General features: G+C 42.6%; 1 pseudogene; it reads left to right on the plus strand.

Moving 5' to 3' along the window:
• The first annotated feature begins 2,128 nt into the window (after positions 1 to 2,128).
• Positions 2,129 to 5,459, plus strand: LOC121677248 (annotated as a pseudogene).
• Positions 5,460 to 10,423: the final 4,964 nt, after the last annotated feature.

Below are 10,423 nucleotides of genomic sequence, written 5' to 3' on the forward strand. Positions count from 1 at the left end.
CAGACTTCAGTGACATTGTTTTTATTTGTCTCCACTTAGAATGATGGTGGCTGTATGAATTTGCTCATCCCATGAAGTGTTCCTTCACAGCCATGATTTCAAAGGATGGTTGGCCTTTCTCAAAGGACTTTTCTCCATCTCAGATGATTGTGCCATTTCTGTCCTTAAATGCATCAATGTGTTGTATCCCACTTATGGCTTTGCGTATATCAGACCAGATGAATAGTAGTAAAACATTGTGATATGTTGTTAAATGCTTTGTCTAAATGTAACTGACCAGTATTTTTTTTGCCTCCATGTTGATCAGGAAGATCAGCCTATAATTCCTTGCTTGTGTATATCAGGACAATACCAGTTTCACTGAAGAGTTTGGTAGCTTCCCCCATTTATGCTTTGTGGAATGGATTCAGGACCATTATGTTTGTTCCTGGGAGAATTCAACAGTAGATACATTTGACCCAGTCTTTGTCAGTTTGAGAACATTTTATTGTTGTTTTATCTCACTGCTTAGTGTAGAACACTTTAAGTTTCCCACGTTCCGTTGTTTAATTTTGGTACACAATAGCATAGAACACAATCCATTTCTTTTATATTTTCCAATTTATTGAGTAAAAGTATTTACAGCATCAAGATCCTATGAATTTCATGGATAGTAGATATGTCTTTTCTAACATCTTTTCTGTTTTTTATTTTATGGTTTTTTTGTTTAGTTTTGCTAAAGGTTGACATTCTTGATACCCTCTTCAAAATGTCAATTTTTATTTTATTTCTTATCAATTCTGGTACTTGGGGAAACATGTCCCAAAGTTTACTCGCATCTGTGTGCATCAGGAACTTTGTGGTCAGGGAAAACACAGGGGCGAACCATTGACATCCATGTTATTTAGTGGGGTCACAATGCCAAAAGTCCCACATTTCCCAAAACAAGGGCCTCCAGAAATGACCAAGCATTCAAAACCCCAATGATGCTGTGTGTAACATTTCAGACAACAACAAAAATATCCCCCAAACTAACAAATACATAAAAGCAGAGTGTACACACACACACACACACACACACACACACACACACGCATGCATGCACACACACACTCACGCACACACACCCTACCAACCCTCTGGCAAGTATCCACACATATAAATGTGCACACACCAAAGAAGGTATACAGACATTCACAGTCATGCTGGTATTTCCATATATGAACACAGGGAAACACATAAACATGTATATAGATACATTTTTAAAACATATACACACTGCTACAACTGCAGACAGAGAAAAATACAGGTACAAGTTCACACACAGGCAGAGAATACCAGCACACAGAGACATGTGTACATGTGAACACAAACACATATATGCTGTTTCCCACAGCTACCCACAAGCACCTTCAATGCACACAGGCACACACAGCTATACCTGTGCACAGGAGCAGGACATTGAATTTGCACTGTGGTGTGGAAAAGAATGGAAGTGAGAAGTGGGGATACCCAGGGGACTTTGGTCAGAGGTCTGACTCCCATCCTGTCTTGGAGCCTGGAAGAGGGAAGGCAGCTGGTCTATGAAAAGGTAGGTTAGTATTTAGGTGCATTGCAGGGCCTGAATGCTAGTTTGGTAGAGATCAGCTGAGTGTGTGGAGCATCGGGGAGGTGTGCAGCGCCATCATGAGGATGAGAAGCAGGGGCCAGACTGGACATAGTGGCCAGGGTGTTGCAAGGGTGACACCGTCTCTCAGCTTTCATGGGACTGTGGCTGCAGAACACACTCCTGCGACCACCTCTGCTGTGTGGAAACAGGCTGGTGACTGCTTTCAGAACTGGAGGTTCTGAGAGGGAAGAGAACGTGTTGTGACTTTTTTTGTGTGTGGGAACACAGCCATGCATGGGGAGGTTTGGAAATCTGGAACCCTTGTTTTTCTGCAGGCTCTTGTTCTCAGGTGTCACTTCCCACTCTGATAACATTCTTTCTACCAACAAGGCTTCCTGAGAATTAGTGAAAGCACAGGCAGGAGGCTAATTACAGAAATTAGCACCACATACTCATGAGGTCGAAACAAAACAGTGTAATGAACCTATAGCATGGATAGGGGCTTTGTGCCAATGGGGTGTCACCCAGTGCAAGATATACATGCTGAAGGGAAGCCGGTAGCACAGAGACACGATGGTAATCACGCAGCTGCTCCTGCTGACTGTGGTTCAGATCCTGCCCTCTGTGGAGAGATTATCCTACAGGAATCGTAAATATCAGGCCACTACTGACCAGGTGAGAGTACTAGGCTGACTGAGTGTGTGAACTGGGTTTCCAGGGATTGGGTGAGAGTCTCAGGGCTTCTGTTGAGAGCTGCCAATGGAGATTAGTGGCATGCCCTGTGTTAAGATTCATTGTCTGTCCTCCAGCATGGCTTTTTTTGACATCTGACATCAGGGGGCAGCCAGAGCACAAAGAATTGTTTATGGGGCATCTGTCTCCTCAGTCTGCCACAGAGAACAACTGCCTCTTCAGTCAGCCTGCGGTGTCTTAAGAATCTTCTTTTAGGTCTACAGAAATAACTCTGTTCAGTTTCTGTTCCTCAGTGAAAGCCTCATGCAGGATGATTGCACAGTGCAGGGCTGCTGTTTGCAGAGGGCTGAGCACTGCTGGGTATGGGGAGGTCTGGAGGGAGGGACTCCCTAAGGTGTTTTGACCTTTAAATTGATGATGTGTTTGGAGAAGATAAGAGACTCTGGAGATGATCAGTCTTCCTCCCAAGTCATATCCCTGATGAGTAAAGGTGCCTGCATGGTTTCCCTGATCTTTTATGATCTCCTCCTGTAATTCTGTTGATCTGGAGGCAATCATCCCAATGGATTAGGCTGGTATCAGGGTACCCTGTCTTCCTCCAATGACAACTCCAGTTTATTCTGGTCTAACAGACTCCCACCAGTGATCACAAGTCCTTCCTTTTCCTCTCAGTCTTGAAAAGGGTTTGGCCAGCCCCTGATCATGCTCTTAACCTGGTCTTGGTGACTTTTCTTGGTGACCTTTGCAGGAATCCAGGAATAAATTCTTCCCAGAAATGATATCTCCCACTCAGATCCCTGTCCTAGCCTGCCTGGGTCTGACTACTCATGACAGATAGAGCCTGTCATGACCAGAATTCTTGATGTCATCCTTCAAGATGTCATGTCCCTCCAGATGGCCCAGGGACCCTAACGGAGTCACCTCCTGCCACTCCTCCCATCTCTGGAATCCCTTTGTTTGGCTTCCCCTCTCCATGCTCCCCCATGCAAGGTTGATTTCCCTCTCTAGCTTTTAGGAAAATGGTATATAAATTGCTGGGCAGGAAACATGCCTATTTCTCCAAAGAAGAAAGTCAGCCCGCTGCCACCCTTCAAGTTCGTCAAGAACGTGATTGGCAAGTTGGAGTTTAGGATGAACATCTCGTGAGTACCTGTCCTCAGGCAACTGTCTCTGTTCCTGGGCTCCATTTGTCCCCCTCCCTAACCACAAGCATGCTCCTAAGCTCAGGTAGGCCATTCATATCAATATGGAATCCTCTTGTATTGTCTGGGCAATGTGTCAGGTGACTTCTGTAAGCATAGGAGAGATGTTCGCTGGACACCGGCTACAAATAGAAGTCTCAGTACCTCCCATGGTGCTCTTTGCCACTCCTTGGAGGACTGAACCTTTTCTTCCACGTGCTGCTGTGCTCCCTGGAGTCAGCATAGGTGCTGTACTTGTTCCAGGGCAGGCACAACACCTCACTCAGGCCTCTCAATATTTCCCTGATTTCCATGTACAGTGGAAGGGAGGAAAGTCCAGGACTATGACCCTTGGGAAATACTACCTTTAGAGACTCAGTAGCAGAATCAGTGCAAGACCTGGTCTCTGGGGGGAAATAGCCTGGATTGAGATGAGAAGATGCGCAGTTCTTCAGATAGGTACCACTTCTTTCTCATCTCCCCACCTGCCTTGATGAGGAGTAATCAAGAGGGTGGCACAGGTGTTGCTGAAGCACAAATGCTGATGCTTGGCCAGCTGCTGCATGCATTAGTCGGAAGGTCTGGGGACAACTCATTGTATGGCTCATAGATGGCAACAGGGAAGGTCAGGGCTGGTGTCAGGGTGAAAACCATGCTTGTATTCTGTGTTTCAGAAAACCCATCGGGTGTGTTGAGTTCAAGAAGTATCTGGATGAAAAGAAACCAGGTGTCTTCCATATTTGTGAGTGGTGGGATTCCTGCTCTTCTTTTTCTGGGGCAATCAACAAGAGATGTTAACACCGCATGCTTCTTTTTCTACCTCAGGGCCCAAGTTCCAAATCCGCATTATGTTCATAGGTGGGAAGGACTTTGCTATTGCCTTCCATGAAAGCAAAGGCAGCAATCCAACTCACGCGGTGGCGATGCTCATGGGTACGTCTTGGCCTGCCTGTGGTTGTGAGAACTCGGGATGGGATTGGGGGGAGGCAGTAGGTATAGAATGGGTCTCTTTCTCCTGCTCTCGTGCTCTTGGCCCTCCTTCTCAGGAAATTCTGCTAGAGATGCTCTTTCTAAGGCTTGAAGTCTCTCTGGTCACAAAAATGATCTTTGAGTGAACTGTCTACAGTGAGAGTGTTTTCACCCCCTTGTTCTATGCCCATTTGGCCAGCAGGTCGCAACATGGCTCCAAAGAGAACAATGTTATTGGATTTTGAAGAAGCTGTGAAATACATAGGACTGAACAGAGCAGACATTATCAGTCCTAGATGTGATGGTAATGAGACTGAGATTTTTTCTTGTTTCTAATTCCTTTCCATTCACAATTCTGTGTAAGACAATGACCATAAAAGTGCCCCTCTGAGACACGGATCTCTTTCTTTGTTTGTAAATAGATTCCTGTGAATTGTCCAGAGGAGCTTAGTGCATGGAGAAGTACCATGGAGTCTGCACAGGAACTGGGGGATAGGACCACTGTACTTACCCTGTCATCCTACAGATAGGAACCCAAGTGCCAAGAGAAGACAGGGCATGTCCACACTCTCCAATGCCTCCGCTTTCAGTAAAGGTGGCAGCTAATCCCTGCTCTGTGTCAAGTCTGATCAAATGGCTCCTGGCTTTGTGTTCCTTGGGTGTGGGCAAGCATACAGACATGGTCTTGATCATCAGAACACATGGATCACTACATACGTGACATGCCATGGCACACAGGGTCACGGGGCTCAGCTATGGCAGCTGGGGAAGCTGAAGAGAGGGCAAGGGTAAAAGCATGCATGGTGGCTAGTGAGGGCAGGGTGTGGCTAGTGAGGGCAGGGCGGGGTGAGCAGAGTCATAGGCAAGCAGGTGTAGATCAGCAAGTGTGGATCGGTGCAAGAACCTGGGGTCTCAGGGTTTTCCTCATGTTCTGCTTTCTGTTGTTGGATTATTGTCCTGTTGTGAGGGCCAAGGAGAAGTGTGTAGGTATGGGCTCTGTGACTGCGGATGGCAGAGCTTGCAAATGAGGCCTTTACTATATCAACTAGCTGACTTGTGGCTGAGGCTGCCAGGAGCAGAGAGGTATACAGACACAGGCACTCCAGATACGGAGGAAGTTGAATATAAGCATGTTCCTCCCAAGCCCACTTGAAAAGGAAGGGAAAATTTGCCCCACATCCACACTGAAGTTGCAAAAATAATTTCCTCCTTTGACACATCACCAACCTTTCCTTGGGGAGAGTTAACATCATACAAAATGCAGATAGGTCCTCTTTCTGTTGTCTTCCCAAATCTGTGCAGGCAGGTGGCTTTAGTGTAATGAACCATGTCAACCAGACATAAATCTGGGACCTTCAAGGAGGTAAACCTAAGCCAAGGCCCCTATGGGTCTGGACATGAGTCTAGGACCTCCCAGGAACTAGGCCTGAGCCAGGACCTCTGCCAGTCTGGGCATGAATCTGGGACCTCCCAGGGAATAGACAGGAACCAGAGATCTCTGTGGGGTCAGGCATGACTCTGGGACCTCAAAAGGAGTAGGCCTGAGCCAGGACCTCTGTGGGCCCAGGCATTGGTCTGGGACATCAAAGGGAATAGGCAGGAACCTGGAACCTCTGTGGGTCCGAGCATAAGTCTGAGGGGGTAAGCCTGAGCCAGAACCTCTATGGTTCTGGGTGCACCCTATCCTGGTGCACCTGAGGTAGTAGACCAGAACCAGAAACCTATGCAGGACCAACTCCAAGCCAGGCACTTCTGCAGGAGGGGATCCAGACCAGGATTTACAGAAACAGATCAAAGTCGGTAACCTAGGCAAAAGTTAGGCCTGAGACAGCAACCTCCAAGGGAGCAGACCAAAGCACATGAGCACTGAGCTATCTCCAGGAACACGGAGTAACCAACAGGGTAACTAGAACTGTGGCACTGACTGTACCACAAGGAACAACCATCTGAGCTTTGGATACATTGGTACCTAGAAGATTATTCAACAGAATTTCAGACAACCCCAACCACACCTATTTGAGGAAAAGATGAGTAGAAAAGGTAAGAATACAGGCAACACCACAAAGAGCAACACAACACCAGTAAAACCTAAAGACCCTACAACAACAAGACCTAAATAACCAAATATAGATGAAGCAGAAGAAAATGACCTAAAAAATAACTTCAAGAGAATGTTTAAAACTCTTAAAGAGGAAATGAGAAATTTCCTCAAAGAAATGGAGAAACAGAGAAACAAAAAATTAGAAGACATCAGCAAATCCCTTAAAGAAAACCAAGAAAAAGAAATCAAACATACAAAAGAAACTATTCAAGACTTGAAAATTGAAATAGAGACAATAAAGAAAACACAAGCCAAGGGAATTATAGAAGCAGAAATCATGAGAAAACAATCAGGAACCAAAAATGCAAGCGTGAAAAGCAGAATACAAGAGATGGAAGAGAGAATCTCAAGAGCTGAAGATACACTAGAGGAAATAAACTCATCAATTAAAGAAAACATTAAATCTAACAAAAGCTTAACCCAAAATATTCAGGAAATATGGGACACCATGAAAAGGCCATGTCTAAGAATAATAGGTATAGAAGAAGGAGAAGTTCAACTCAAAAGCACAGAAAATATGTTTAACAAAATCATAAAAGAAAACTTTTCCAACCTAAAGAATGATATGCCTATGAAGATGCAAGAAGTTTACAGAACATCAAATACACTGGATCCAAAAAAAAAAGAAGTCCCCTCACCACATAATAATCAAAACACTAAACATACAGAATAAAGAAAGAATATTAAGAGCTGCAAAGGGAAAAAGGCCAAGTCACATATAAAGGTAGACCTATCAGAATTACACCTGGTTTGTCATTGGAGACAAAGAGAGCCAGAAGGTCATAGTCAAGCATTATGAAGACATTAAGAGACCACAGATGCCAGCCTAGCCTACTATACCCAGCAAAACTATATATCAACCTAGAAGGACAAAACAAGATATCCATGACAAATCTAGAATTTGCCAATATCTAGCCACAAACCCACCCCTACACAAAATATTAGAAGGAAAACTCCAACCCAAGGAAGTTGGCTACACCAACAAAAACACAGACAATTGATGGTCTCATAGCAGCAGATCCCAAAGAAAGAGAAAATGCACAAATTAACATCACCAACAATGAAAACTAAATTAACAGGAGATAGCAATCACTGGTCATTAATATCCATTAATGTAAATGGACTCAACTCACCTAAAAAAAGGCACAGGATAACAAATTGGACACTAAAACAGAATCCATCCTTCTTCTGCATACAAGAAACACATCTCAACATCAAAGACAGACATTGTCTCAGAGTAAAGAGTTGGTAAAAAAAAAATATATACCAATCAAAAAATGGACCTAAGAAACAAGTAGGTGTAGATATCCTAATATCTAACAAAATAAGCTTCAAGGTAAAATCATTTAAAAGAGACAAAGAAGGTCATTTCATGTTACTCACAGGAAAAATCCATCAAGAGGAAATCTCAATACTGAACATCTTTGCCCCAAATACAAGGGCACTTGTATTTAAAATACTTCTAAGGCTTAAATCATACATTAAAACCCACACACTAATAGTGGGAGACTTCAACACTCCCCTCTCACCACTTTACAGGTCAGTCAGACAAAAAATGAACAGGGAACAGAGAAATAAGAGAATTAACAGATGTTGTGACTCAAATAGACTTAACAGACATCTATAGAATATTCCATCCAAACAGAAAAGAATATACCTTCTTCTCAGCACCTCATGGAACCTTCTAAAAAGTTGACTGCATACTCAGTAGCAAAACAAACCTCAACAAATACAAAAAAAAATTAGAATAATACAATGGTATCAGATCGCCATGGTTTAAAACTAGAGTTAACAGCAATACCAATTCCAGAAAACCCACAAACACTTGTAAATTAAACACTGCCTTCCAGAATCATCAATGGGTCCAGGAAGAAATAAAAGGAGAAATTCAAGACTTCCTAAAATTCAATGAAAATGACCACACAACATATCCAAATTTATGGGACACAATGAAAGCAGTGTTAAGAGGAAAGTTCATAACAAAAGGAGATCAGGGGTATACAAATGGGGAAAGAAGAAGTCAAACTTTCACTATTTGCTGATGATATGATAGTTTACATAAGTGGTCCCAAAAATTCTACCAAGAAACTTCTACAACTCATAAACACTTTCAGTAATGTAGCAGAAGACAAGATTAACTCAAAAAAATCAGTACCTCTCCTTTCACATATGATAAATGGGCTGAGAACAAAATCAGAGAAACATCACCCTTTACAGTAGCCACAAATAGCACAATATCTTGGAGTGACTCTAACCAAACAAGTAGAAGACTTGTATGACAAGAACTTTAAATCTTTGAAGAAAGAAATTGAAGAAGACACCAGAAAGTGGAAAGATCTTCCATGCTCTTGGGTAGGCAGAATTAACATAGTAAAAATGGCGATCTTACCAAAAGCAACCTACAGATTCAATACAATGCCCATCAAAATCCCAGCAAAATTTTTCAAAGACCTCAAAAGAACCTTACTCAACTTCATTTGGAAAAGCAAAAAACCCAGGATAACCAAAACAATCCTGTACAATAAAAGAACTTCTGGAGAAATCACAATCCCTGACTTCAAACTCTACTACAGAGATACAGTACTGAAAACAGCTTGGTATTGGCATAAGAACAGACAGGAGAACCAATGGAACCAAATCCAAAACCCAGATATTAATCCACACATCTTTGAACACCTGATTTTTGACAAAGAAGCAAAAAATATTAAATAGAAAACAAGAAAGCATATTTAACCAATGGTGCTGGCATAACTGGATATCAACATGTAGAAGAAGACCGATATCTATCACCATGCACAAAACTCAAGTCCAAATGGATGAAAGACCTCAACATAAAGCCAGTTACACTGGACCTTATAGAACAAAAGGTGGGAAGTACACTTCAATGCATTGGCACAGGAGACCACTTCCTAAATATAACCCCAGTAGCACAGACACTGAGAGAAACAATTAATAAATGGGACCTCCTGAAACTGAAATGGGACCTACAGAAAGCTTCTGTAAAGCAAAGGACATGGTCAACAAGACAAAACAGCAGCCTGCAGAATAGGAAAATATCTTCAGTAACCCCACATCAGACAGAGGTATGATCTCCAAAATATACAAAGAACTTAAGAAATTGGTCATCAAAAGAACAAATAATCCAATAAAAAGTAGAGTACAGACCTAAACAGAGAACTCTCAACAGAGGAATCTAAAATGGCTGAAAGACACTTAAGGAAATGTTCAACATCCTTACTCATCAGAGAAATGCAAATCAAAACAACTCTGAGATTCCATCTTACCCCTGAAAGAATGGCCAAGATAAAAACCACTGAATGACAACTTATGCTGGAGAGGTTGTGAGGTAAAGGGAACTCTCCTGCATTGCTGGTTGGAGTGCAAGCTGGTACAGCCCCTTTGGATGTCAGTGAGGTGAGTTCTCAGAAAATTAGGAAACAACCTTCCTCAAGACCCAGTAATACCACTTTTGGGTATATATCCAAAGGATGCTCAATCATGCCACAAGGACATGGGCTCAGCTATGTTCATAGCAGCATTGTTTGCCATAGCCAGAACCTGGAAACAACCTAAATGCCCCTCAACTGAAGAATTGATAAGGAAAATGTAGTACATTTATACAATGGAGTATTACACAACAGACAAAAAAAAATAATGGCATCTTAAATTTTGCAGGCAAAAGGATAGAGCTGGAAAACATCATACTGAGTGAGGTAACCCAGACCCAGAAAGACAATTATTACATGTATCACTCATAAGTGGTTTTTAAACATAAAGCAAAGAAAGCCAGCCTACAAATGACAATTCCAGTGAACATAGACAACAATGAGGGCCCTAAGAGAGACATACATAGATCTAATCTACATGAATAGTAGAAAAAGACAAGATCTC

Source organism: Arvicola amphibius, chromosome 7 (assembly GCF_903992535.2).
Source record: "Arvicola amphibius chromosome 7, mArvAmp1.2, whole genome shotgun sequence".
In the NCBI taxonomy this organism is placed as follows: Eukaryota; Metazoa; Chordata; class Mammalia; order Rodentia; family Cricetidae; genus Arvicola; species Arvicola amphibius.